General features: G+C 30.1%; 1 protein-coding gene across 2 annotated transcripts in view; it reads right to left on the bottom strand.

Annotated features, from left to right (window-relative positions):
• The window catches only part of LOC149483372 (uncharacterized), a 118,160-nt gene that overhangs the window by 34,162 nt on the left and 70,976 nt on the right, over positions 1-13,022 (bottom strand). The gene's annotated exons all lie outside the window — the stretch shown is intronic.

Raw genomic sequence — 13,022 nt, 5'->3', positions numbered from 1 at the left:
TTCAAAGGTCTGTAAAATATTGTAATTAATATTATTAAAGTATAATGTTCAATCAAAGGACAATGATACCGTGTTTATCGTGATCAAAGATAAATTAAATTCTTATATCTTTTGTATGACATTTATTTTATTAAATAAATATGAGATTTGTTTCCATAAATATTTCGGAATTCTAACTAGAGCATCTACTGACATTCGAGATAACAAGCAAGGGCTCGTTACTTGTTTGTCAGCTGTTGTCGGGGTAAGAGGATATAGTAAAATGTTTGTGTGAAACACAATACTTATATATAACAATAGTAATGAATAATATTATATATGGATTTACAACGATGCGTGTCAACTTACAACAACTCACTATCTCTTCTCGAGTTCTAACTCCATTCAATAAATTTTCTTTCCTTTATTACTAAGTAAGTAGGTTCGGAAATCATGCTCGAGTAGAAGAGTGTATAAGAGAAAATATAATTGAAACAATTTCCACAAATACTGATCTTAAATAATATTCACAAAGGTAAAACGAAGCTTAAACTTTTTCCTATCATTCCGTTATATGATTATTTTAATTGATTTAAATTTTTAATTTATAAACTATACGTAATATATATGTTTGAATACTAATTTCATGAACCTTGGTTATTCTAATTGTTCCAGAAACTTCAGGCACATAAATTAATTTCGATATTTATTCAGATGTTAGAGTTTACTAGACCAGAATAATTCAACGAAATACACAATTTTGTAATAAAAATTGAATCTGTGGCCTTCAAAATCAAAATTTAGTGACGGGTACGGTCTGTCTATTTTTATGCAATAATAATCTTAGCTACAAGGCTAGGATGATAGACAGGTGGAGACAGCTTTAATAATTTATCACTTCGAGACCGAAATTTGGTCGGATAAGAGCAAAAGTTTTAGATAGATACTAGGCCTAGTAGGTAAGGTTTTTTGCTCATGATTGCGATTTCTCATAATAAGATTATCGTAAAGATATTAATTTAGGGCGTGGCTGTCAGTTATTACCAAAATTTGTTTCTTTCGGTAGCGCCAAGTTTTAGTAGAAAGTATTTGCATTAAAATAAACAAAGCAATACTTGAATATTGTAATTTGAAATTGTTCCATTGATGTGATTTATAATAACACAGAAAATGAAGGTCTATTCTTATTATTACAAGATTAAACAACTTGGTTGGAAAACTTATAATTGGGACCTTTTGGAAAGCCGCCTGAGTTTAATACTAATCTTATTACGATAACAATGTTTGAAATCGAAATATTCTTACAGGTATTTAAATTACATATGTATTATATTTTAATACAGAATAACCATCCCTTAATGTTACAAATGCGAAAGTAACTCTGTCTGTTTGTCTCTTCTTCACGCTTAAACCAGTGAGCTGATTTTAATGTTTTGTATAGGCACAGATTAGATACTAGGCATAGGTAAAGGTAGTTTGAGATCTATGAAAGGACATAATATTATGTTTGTGGCAATTCATAGGATTTAATGCCGGAAATCTCACAGGAACAGGAATTATGCGGATTTTCCTTGACAACGTGAGCACAGTCGTGGCCCGTGGCGTGGGTGGTAAGCGTGTTTAAAATATCTTCTTCTACACGTGTTGTTTTGTGACACAAAATCATTCAAATTAAATGAAGCATTTTCCTTAAAGATTTTTAATGTCCTGTCGCATTATTTTCCGATTGTCAGTTATCTATTCCTGGAAATAACGTGAAATTAACTCTGCTTGATACCGGTATAGATTATTACTGCGTAAATTTTGTTAAGGACAATTTATTAAAGGTAGAAATGTTTGAAAATTAATTTCACTTGATACCGTATTATTCACAAATTTCAACGGATGATCATTGTTTGACTATTTCTAATAATAGCATGATATACAAGTCTTTGTTATAAAAAATCTAATTATAATCACAATGAAATGCTCATTCCCATACAAAACACAGATATAACTTATAAATAATAGAATGTAAAAATATTACAAATGTACTTTTATTTTTCAAAGCATGTGGCTTATATTTTGCGTGGTTTATTTACCTGATAGAGAGTGCGTAATGGGATTAGGAAGGGAAGAAAAAAAAAAGAAAAACATCGCGTATCGAACCGTAAGAACTGCGATGGAATCAAAGTCACGACGATAATTTATTTTGATTATTTTTACGCTCGTGTATTTTCGTTTAATATTGTACCTTATTTTCGTACATCTGACATTCTCACACTCATTACCTACATAAAAATGGCCGAAACTTCTGACTTACTATACTATATTGTCTGAAACTAATGAAATTAACGTAAATATCTATAATTGAAGGGTTTCATTTTTAATAGTTAATGCTCTTTAATATATTATTTACATTAAAACATTAAAAAGTACAATGTGTAGAAATTTAACCGGTGGGTTATAATATAGATATCGTGTGTAAATCTAATACATATATTCCTCTATGAGATATTATCTCCTCTATTGCTTATTAAAATGAAATATTTGCAATAATCATATAATAATTTATCAGTTGTATACAATACGAAATCAACTATGAAGTAGGTACAACGTACAATTGAATTCAAGTATTTGTTGTAAGCCCTTAAATAGTAGTGTAAGTACCGCATACAAATAACAACAGTTGTTTATGTAATGAAGGTATTTTATAAGACCATCTTACTTCAGCACACATATAATATGTATTTTAAAGATGCGGTATGTGTTAATTATACAGGGTGTCCCACTATTGGTATACTAAGCGCGAAGGGACTTGTAGTTTTGCATACACTGATCACGTAAAAAATACATAAAAAACAAAATTACATCAAAAATTTTTTGCTAAATTTTTCCTGAAAATCTATGTTTTCTTCTCTAGCTTCGCGCAGCCGGCATATACCGCTCCTCTAATGTGAGCATTTTGTCTATGAAAACATAAACTTAAACGACACACGTGCTGGTGGCAAAGTTGGGTGGGTTGCTTGTTATGGGTGTACACATAGAGTTTTAAGAATTCATCTTTTTGAAAAAAAATGCGTCTGGAATTTTTTAATTATTTTTTACGTACTCAGCGTATTCAAAACTATAACCTCCTTTGAGCTTAGTATACCAACAGTGGGACACCCTGTATATTTCCATTGTAATTATTCTATTTAGTTCTGTAAAACAATGAGATATATAATGATAATTAGGTATGTACAACATAACGTTATACATAGTATTACGGTGCATTAAGATGAAACGAACACAGAGCTAGAGCATTCTTACGTGATCCTTTAGTGTAAACGAAATCTCGTACTCAATGTTGTTCAGTATTAGAAATTTAGAACATTATAGCATGGAATGAACAACGAAAGAATGTTCTACGCCTATTTACACTAATATAATTTGACATAGTGGGGTTAGAATGAGTTATCGTTTGATCTAAATGCACCGTTACTAAGGCAAGGCAAACGTTGTTCAGATAGAATACCCTAAGGCCTAACACAAAAATTTCATAATAATTGGTTAAGCCGTTTTGGAGAATCATGGTTAGAAACACTGTTTCATAAGGGTTTTTGTAATATGTTTATAGAAGATAAAGTAAATCAAAACCAAGGCGATTGACATTATCGTACATATGAATGAAATTACTATTGAAGCAATAATATAATTTATTTACTGATTGTATGTAATTATTATGTCAACAGATTCAACTCAGATTGTAGTTGTAACATCATATTAAATTTCAACGGTAGGCATAATTAAGTTCCATGTTATTAGGTAAATTATTAGATATCATATTATTCAGGCAAAGTTTCAGAGATTCAATCAGAATAATACTGTGCCTGTGTATAATCATCCAAACAATCTAGTTATTTTTTAAGAATTGAAGTAACTTTTTTATATTGAGAAACCCTAGATTGGATGGTTGTGATCCCAAAGGCCTGCTTGTTCCATGCTTGCTGCCTGCTTGTTGTGAGATTGCTCACAATTAAAACTTGCGGGATCGTGAAGACCTTTGAAATAATGATCAAAGTAATTATCATTTAGTTGAACATTAAAATAAGAAATATTCTTACCTATACCATAGTCTTAGTATACAAATATCTATTCAAAAAAGCATGCCTAAATGCTTTACAATCCAACCAATATATTATTATGTCAATGCAACCGGAAATATTACATAACAATAAACAAAACATCATTCATTCCTTTTTAACTCGTTTCATTCGCGGCATTAAGCTTAAAAATGATGAGTCATTATATTAATTGATTGACCATATGAATATTCTATATTTGTATGCCTGAGGGCATACAATGATTACGAATTTAGAATTAGTTTACGAGATTAAGACATATTATTTTGCGTTGTAATAATAGCGGTGGTTAATTTCATAAGCCGTGAGTGACCTCATCGCGTGGATGGAAAAAGGCTTTTCAGACGGGTTGCGTTTGTATGCAATTTTATGGAAGATATTGCAGGCGACTAATTGAATAGTCGATGCTTTTTGATTTGAAGTTCTTACTTGGTTACTTCCTTACTTGTTTATTGTGTCTTTTACCAACATACAAGCAACATACATTATTTCATGATTATATAAATATCTAAGCTACAAATCAATGAATACCTACTGGAAAGCAACACATAGTTAAATGGTGAAAAATTATGTTCTGTGAGTTAATAAAAATAAAATTCAAAAGGTAGGCGTTAACGACAGCACTTAACACGAGTAAGTTTCTTACATTGTTTTATTGCAGCTTAGCGTCATGTTATTATCTTTTCCATTGCTTTTTGACTAAGAAGACTGATTTTAATCAAATAAAACTACAATTAAACTTTAAATAACAATGTGTGTACGATAAAAACATCAAAACACTAAGTCACTTTATTTCAATGAACTATTATTACATAAAATATTTCTTAACGATTTAGATGTCGTCTGAAAGCTCTCTTATGAACCAAAGGCGGTAGTCTAGTCATAAAGAATACGATAGGTCCATTCTCTTTAATCGATTTGAACCATTATATTGCAGCCATAAGAATTAAAATCCTGCGAACATATTCTCAAAGATCTTGCGGATCACATTACGAACTTGCGTAAGATTGTAGTTCACTTACCTTTGGATTTGTAAATTCAATGCAGTTCAAATCTAAACACCGTTATATATTGCGTTGCATACGTACGTTTCACTTTAAACTTTATACTGAGAAATCTAATAATATCGTAATAGTTCGTAATAAAGCTCATATTCCGTCTATTGAAATGAAATTTTGTGTATTTTTTACCCGACAATGGTAAATGTGTACACATCTTTTGGTATAGAATATATTGACTAATACCCGCTCAAGGAAAAAAGTTTAAAGGGTCAGCAAACAATATTTATTGACTCTATAAGCTCTTGTTGGATATCTTTAAGACAAGATGATTATGATGTCAAAAGTTGTATGTTTTCTTCAATGGTCTTCTTCTATTCGTTCGAAAATTATATTGTAGTTAAAATTTAAGTATCTAAAAGTATTTTATCGAAAACGTATGTGAAAATTAAATTCAATAAATTATGTTATTCAGTGAATGAGAGAATTTATTTCTTATCTTATGACTTATATAGATGAAATAAAAATGATTCGATTTAATTGTGTTAATTTAAGATACAATGAAGCTTTGAGTATTAAAAATATTGATAGAGATGATGAAATGAAATGTTAATAAAATTAAGTATATATTAGTGTCGACAATATTAAATATTTGTTTAAAAAATAAACATTTAAGTGTAAGTCGATGATGGATAAAAATATTACTTTATATGTATGTTGTACGAAAGGTTACAGTCATTAGACTTATTTAGCGTTAGCATTGAGATTTGAGAGGTGCAAAAATCAAAATGTAAAATTTATTTTACATTTAGAGAAATAAAAATGATAATACCTATAATTTTTCATTCGTTAGGGACTGTGTGGTGGTATACAGATGCATTAATTATAGCATTAATTGTTATTATACATACATATATGTATTTACAAATTACAATAATTAGCTGTAAAAATTCATACTATTATGTGAAAGTCTTTCTGTATCTGTTACAAGTAAACCGCTAATACGACTTTTGAGATATTTAGCATAGAGGAAGGTTAAAACTCAAACAGCCCTTTTCAATAATCATCCCTCAGGGACATGGAAATCGACCTTTGATATAATTTATTATAACGAAACCGGAAAGCTATCAATTATAAAGGTAAGTATCAAAGTATCGTATAAAATATAATAATGCATCAAAGGTATGATATTTTTCCTTATGACGCCACAATCATGTCCTAATTTGTATAAAGCTTTGATCTAATATAAATTGAGCTAATATAAATATATAAAGTCGCGTTTGGTTTTTAATTTAGAAGTGAAATTTCTTGAGTGTTGAGAGTAAAATTTCAAGATCGCATCATGGCAATACCAACACATCATGGAGTAAGCAGATGATTTCGGTATCTTAGAATCTTGCCAAAGAAGTTTCACTTCTGACACGTGTGCTCGGCACACACGCTCTTTTTGGTAATTATACATTATAACTTAGGTAATATATCTAATATTTAATCTCGGCTCTCATACAAGTGATTGCATAGTGAAATAATTAAAATATTATTATTGTTCATGTCATAAAGATCTGAATGAAAAATAAATTATAGATAAAAAATACCAATTACAGTAATCACATAAAGAGCTGTTGTTCTACTAAAAATAATATTTATTTAAATTTTGGTTCAATAAAGATCCTTTGATGTTTATTGTAAAGGCCTATGTTCTGATCTAACAAAACTCGTATAAACTTCTTAATGATGAGATCTAAAAATAGAAATTAAATAAAGACCCAAAAGTATAATAAATGTAGGTAGTGAGATTATCAGAAAATATAATGGTAGGCAGGTCTATTTAATCTGTGCGTCTGTATGTTCGCTGTAATCTCAAGAACTTTGTAACATTTTAACAGATAGAGGAGACGCCTACATTTTTATAACTGTGAGTCAAAAAGAACATCAATGATACAGGCAAGAAATTCATACCATTGAAATAACTATGACATACCTATTTAATTATTAACCGTGAAAATTGAATCTTTTACATACAATGGAATAGACTTTGGGACACAGAATTACAAATGCTAAATGGACAAACAAATTTCCTTTTCTACAAAATTACCTTTTAAATTTGACAGTATGGTAAACGTGCGCATTGTGTGAATAAAGACGCCCTTTTAGTCACAAGCATTCAGTTAACTAACCATTTGTATATTTACATATGAATAGAGTGACTGTGTAGACATTTTACAGTAGTATACTAACTACTGAATACTTAGTAATTTTACTGTTTTTTTTTTCGCTATTTATAATGATAGAGCAGCTAATAATAGTGTTTTAATAACGGATGATTAACTTATGTTTTTAGAAATAATCACAGGGAATAATCAAGGTAATTTGATATTGTAAAGTTATTGTAATCACGCTAGGAAATTGTGCTATCAACTGTAAAAAATCAAGCCCTTCCATCAGACAATACAAGAAGCGTAGCAGAACATTATTTCACAACGTACTACTTACGTAGTTCATAAATCCAACGTATTCATAAAGTAAGTATAAACGCCCTACGGATAAAGGCTACTAAAGGCAATAGGTAATTCTAAATCTGTATTATGTAATAAGTTCAAAGTTACACAATTTTCGTGGTTGTGTAGTGTTGGCTTTTCGGCCGCGGCCGCGGCGTTGCTCGCTCTCTTATTAATGAGCTACATTCATGTATGAAATAAGTTCCCCTTACATCTACCCTCTAAATGTACGACTGACAAAAATAGCTTGTATAATTTAGCATAGAATTAAACTTCATAACAAAAAAAAACATTTTTATCGAATGAAAAAAATCATATATTCCTTCCGCATTGATTGTATTTATGTGCATGGTGTAAAGTAACACAAAAAAAATAAAATAGAAAAAAAACTAAATTTTCAAATCCAACGCGTAAGAAAATTCCATTAAAAACGTGACATCAATGCAGCAGCTAGAACAAAAATGTTAATACAGCGCGGCGGTCAAATGAAATAGCATACAATATCGAATTTTATGAAAGTCCTCGTTAGAATGTATTAGTAATAACATTCAATGAGTTTGCCCAACACGTCATTGCTTCGCGATTGCAATGTACCATAATGCCTCTCGAATTACTGTTGACCTCAACGACATCACTCTATTAGTAAACAATAACAGACTTTTCAAAAAGACATCCACAATTGTTTTTAAATTACTCTATTCTGTGAGTTAATCGATGTTTAAACTTCACGGCAAAATGAGGGTATTTAAAGATTTCTCGTTTGAAATACAGGATACCTTTTTGTATTAATTGTTTTAATCCATTCTATATATTCCCGCCAATATTGATATTTTTGCTTGTTACCTCTTAACCTGGTTGCTTGAAAGAGATCACTTACAAGTGATAAGGCCACCAAATAAATCGTACTATTTATTTTTATAAGTAGCTGTATGGTTTCCTGTGTGTGCAACTTTATTGAAGTGTAATAAAAAGTGAGGAAAATTTTATTCGATCATGAATCTTACTCATATAATTTTGAACCAAAGTTTTGTATAGATCCAAAAATGTTTGTTGCTTTTCCGTATAAAACCGGAACAATTTGGAGATAGAAATATGGCTTCAAATATAATAAAGGCTTCCTTCTATTGGGTTGTCACAAAAGCTGAAGTTATTTATAGAAATGGTCGTATTGTCATGTTTTGAATTTAGTGACCGTTTTGGGAATATTACCTACTTGCTACAGATACTTTTGCTATATATTATACACAATACACAATGGAATAGAAATAAAATATCATTCTATAATGTAGTGGTATATTTTTATAAATGCCGTTTTTTTCATACCAATAATTTTTATAGAGTGTTCGAAGTTACAATATAAGGATAAGGGCTAAGTTAAATATTAATAAAAATAATTTTCGTAATTATAAATATTATCTACCATTAAAAGCACAAAAATATGTATAAGAATTGTGTTGCATAAAGCTCACCTTGGCAAAACTAATTAGTTGGTTTCCTCTTACAAAAGACTCTTATAATTTCGTAACAATCTTCAGCTTTGTCCTCTTTATTATAGAAAGTTAAACAATATATTTTAAACCAGAAATATTGTGTAACCAGATATAGGTATCAATAATTATGAATATTTAATTATGATAATAGTTTAATTCATATCTGAATCCATACTAATATAATGCGAAAGTAACTCTGTCTGTCTGTTACTCAATCACGCCTTAACTACTGAACCAATTTGGATGAAATTTGGTATAGAGATATTTTGATACCCGAGAAAGGACATAGGCCACTTTTTATTACGAAATATATGTACAATAATATCAAGTAGTAGTTAATAATAATATCAAATCTTTTTTATTTCTTACTTTTCCGTTTTTGAAGTCGGTTGTTTTTAACGCAGTTATTTTTGTTTATTACTTTTTAGTGTATTTTTCAACACGAATCAAACGAGCCCAAACTCGATAAAGTTGAGTCAATATATTACTGAGTTCCTATGGCCACCTTCCGATTCCATCATCAAATCAGCTTCATGTCATGATAATGTTTCATCGCTATCAAATTTACATACGTATACAAAATTTCAGCTCAATCGGTTACCGGGAAGTGAATCAAAGTTACTTGATACATATCAACTTAGTCATCGAGTACAGACAAAATGCTCATAAAATAAAAACTACTGGGCCTATCCGAAAAAAAAAAAATTATGGGACCAATTCGACACCATCCCGCATCGAACAAAAAAGAATCACGTAAATCGGTTCAGAAATCTCGGAGTAATCGGTGTACATACATAAAAAAAAATATATATATACCGGCCGAATTGATAACCGCATAAAATCGCATGGAGAGCTTAATTTTCATTAATTAAAGCTCTAATCGCACGGAAAGCTAAATTTTCACAAAAAAGCTCTAATCGCACGGAGAGCTTAATTTTCACAAAAAACTCTCATCGCACCGAGAGCTTAATTTTCACAAAAAGCTTCAATCGCACGGAAAGCTTAATTTTCACAAAAAGCTCTCACCGCACGGAGAGCTTAATTTTCACAAAAAACTAATCGCACGGAAAGCTTAATTTTCACAAAAAACTTATCGCACGGAAAGCTTAATTTTCACAAAAAGCTCTAATCGCAAGGAGAGCTTAATTTTCACAAAAAGCTCTAATCGCATGGAGAGCTTAATTTTCACAAAAAGCTCTATTCGCACGGAAAGCTTAATTTTCACAAAAAAGCTCTAATCGCACGGAGAGCTTAATTTTCACAAAAAGCTTTTATCGCACGGAAAGCTTAATTTTCACAAAAAGCTCTAATCGCACGGAGAGCTTAATTTTCACAAAAAGCTCTAATCGCATGGAGAGCTTAATTTTCACAAAAAACTCATCGCACGGAGAGCTTAATTTTCACAAAAAGCTCTCATCGCACGGAGAGCTTAATTTTCATTAAAAGCTCTAATCGAACGGAAAGCTTAATTTTCGCAAAAAGCTCTAATCGCACGGAGAGCTTAATTTTCACAAAAATCTCTAATCGCACGGAGAGCTTAATTTTCACAAGAAGCTCTAATCACACGGAGAGCTTAATTTTCATAAAAAGCTCTAATCGCACGGAAAGCTTAATATTCACTAATAAAAATAACTACGTTAAAAACAACCAACTTCAAAAACGGAAAAGTAAGAAATAAAAAAGATTTGACATTATTATTTACTACATATTATTTATATATGTGCTATTTATTAAAAAGGTTTGATGTCGGTGCACGGGCTTAATACTAAGTGCTTAATGTTCGGCACCAACTTCAAACCTATTTAATAAATAGCACATCCATACTAATATTATAAATGCGAAAGTAACTCTGTCTGTCTGTTAGTCAATCACGCCTTAACTACTGAACCAATTTGCATGAAATTTGGTATAGAGATATTTTGATACCCGAGAAAGGACATAGGCCACTTTTTATTGCGAAATATGTACCACGAGCGAAGCCGGGGCGGACCGCTAGTATTTGATAAAAAAAAGAAATTATAACATGACATGAAAAACAGAGCCAATAATTTTCAATACATAGCACAACAAAGGAAAAATAATAATCGAATATAAGAGTAAAATGGGAAATTTGAAGCAGTTAGACCCTGAAAAAACTGGGTCAATAACCAATTTTTCAATATTTAAACTAATTAGCATTAGAATACCCATGTAAAGTGACAAGTTAATTATACAGTAGTTACTAACAGCCGTTTATGTTGGCATAAACTTCCATAGCGGCCGGTGACAACATAATATTTTATGCGTCTTATTATAAAAGAAACCACATAAAATCCACTTTAATTTATGAAAGAAGAAAAATAATATGAAGCTCTATATGAATAAATCGAAACATAATAAAAACTTTTATAAATATACAGTATTGTAATAAAACGTGTTTCTCTGTGTGTTGAATAGATTTGATCTACTTTTGCTTCAAGCAAGGATTAAATTTGGGAAATGTATAAAGGTCATTATTCTAATTTCAAAATATATACTAACAACATAAAGCTCTATATGAATAAATCAAAATATTATAAAAACTTTAATAAATATTTATTGTAATAAAACGTGTTTGTTACATCTCTTCGCCTGTGTTTGAATGCTTTTGATATTATTTTGCTTCAAGCAAGGAGCAAATAGAGATTAAATCTCGGAAATGTATAAGGGTCATTGCTCTAGTGATAATTTAAAATATACACGAGTAAATTTGCGATCGAAAATACAGTTTAAAATAAATAGTATATTATTATTACGATTGTCTAGCGGTAGCAAAACAATTTTGGTTTGGTCTTAAGTTCAATTCCTGGGTCAAGCCGTGTTTCATCGTGGAATGCCTCAGGGTAGGAATTAGACCTCAATAGTGTCTTATTACGTGGAAATAACTGAAGAAATGGTTAAAAATCTTGTACTAGGAATATTGTAGTTTTTATCAACAATAGAAGATACAATATAAATAAAAAATAATCTACACATTTAAAATTAAAATTGACACATTTTTCGTATAAAGAATCCCACAAATAAAGGTGCCCACAAACAAAATGACTAGAAAAATTTTAAGATTCTTGTTCTATATGAAATACATATGTACTAGCTTTCCGTCCACGGTACTAAAACCTTCCTCTTGAATCACTCTATCTATTACAAAAAACCGCATCAAACTCTGTTGCGTAGTTTTAAAGATTTAAGCATACATATGGACATAGGGACAGAAAAAGCGACTTTGTTTTATACTATGTAGTGATGGGAATCAAAGAGAATAATATATGAAAAATAAAGCTTACATTCATACAAAAACGTTTACTACGAATAATTTTTACATTCAATTTCTCCATGTTAGAAAATGTTTGTACAACGAGTGAGAGTTAATCATTATAACATACTGTGAGCTTTACTTTCATACCGTGACTTCATTCACTTGAAATATTCTATTCTACATAATAAGGCATATTCTAATGTAACTACCTTATTATTTAGAATTCATTTAATTCCGATAGCAAATAATCAAAGTGTAAAGAAGTAAATTTTATTGTTATTTCTGTCATTTCATTGTTATTTTGCGTAAGTATCCCTGAAAAAAACTTATAGGTACGTAAAAGTAAACAACTGTTTTATAAGCACGTAAAATCTTTTAGCTCCCATTGTATAAAACTATTTACAAACATACAGTCAGGCTTTGTTTGTAGATGTTATAGTGAAATTGTCATTACAAAACAATACTCTATGCCACGGTATAAAGAAGAATCAAAATTGTTACAACGCATTTTAACTACTTACAGTTGAGTTATTTTACATCCTCATTTGCATTTAAAGCCTACATATTATGTTAATTTATTTAAGGACTAATACTGAATATTATTATGTGAAATATAATCATTGATGTAATTACATCCTAATATAATACGTTTATTTAACCGCGCGACTATCACAAAATCT

Source organism: Colias philodice, chromosome 13 (assembly GCF_061535455.1).
Source record: "Colias philodice isolate Cphi_HAF_F1 chromosome 13, ilColPhil1 Martin Lab GWU primary, whole genome shotgun sequence".
Taxonomy (NCBI): domain Eukaryota; kingdom Metazoa; phylum Arthropoda; class Insecta; order Lepidoptera; family Pieridae; genus Colias; species Colias philodice.
Note: the sequence above shows the minus strand (reverse complement) of the source record. Positions and strands in the feature narration are given on the sequence as shown.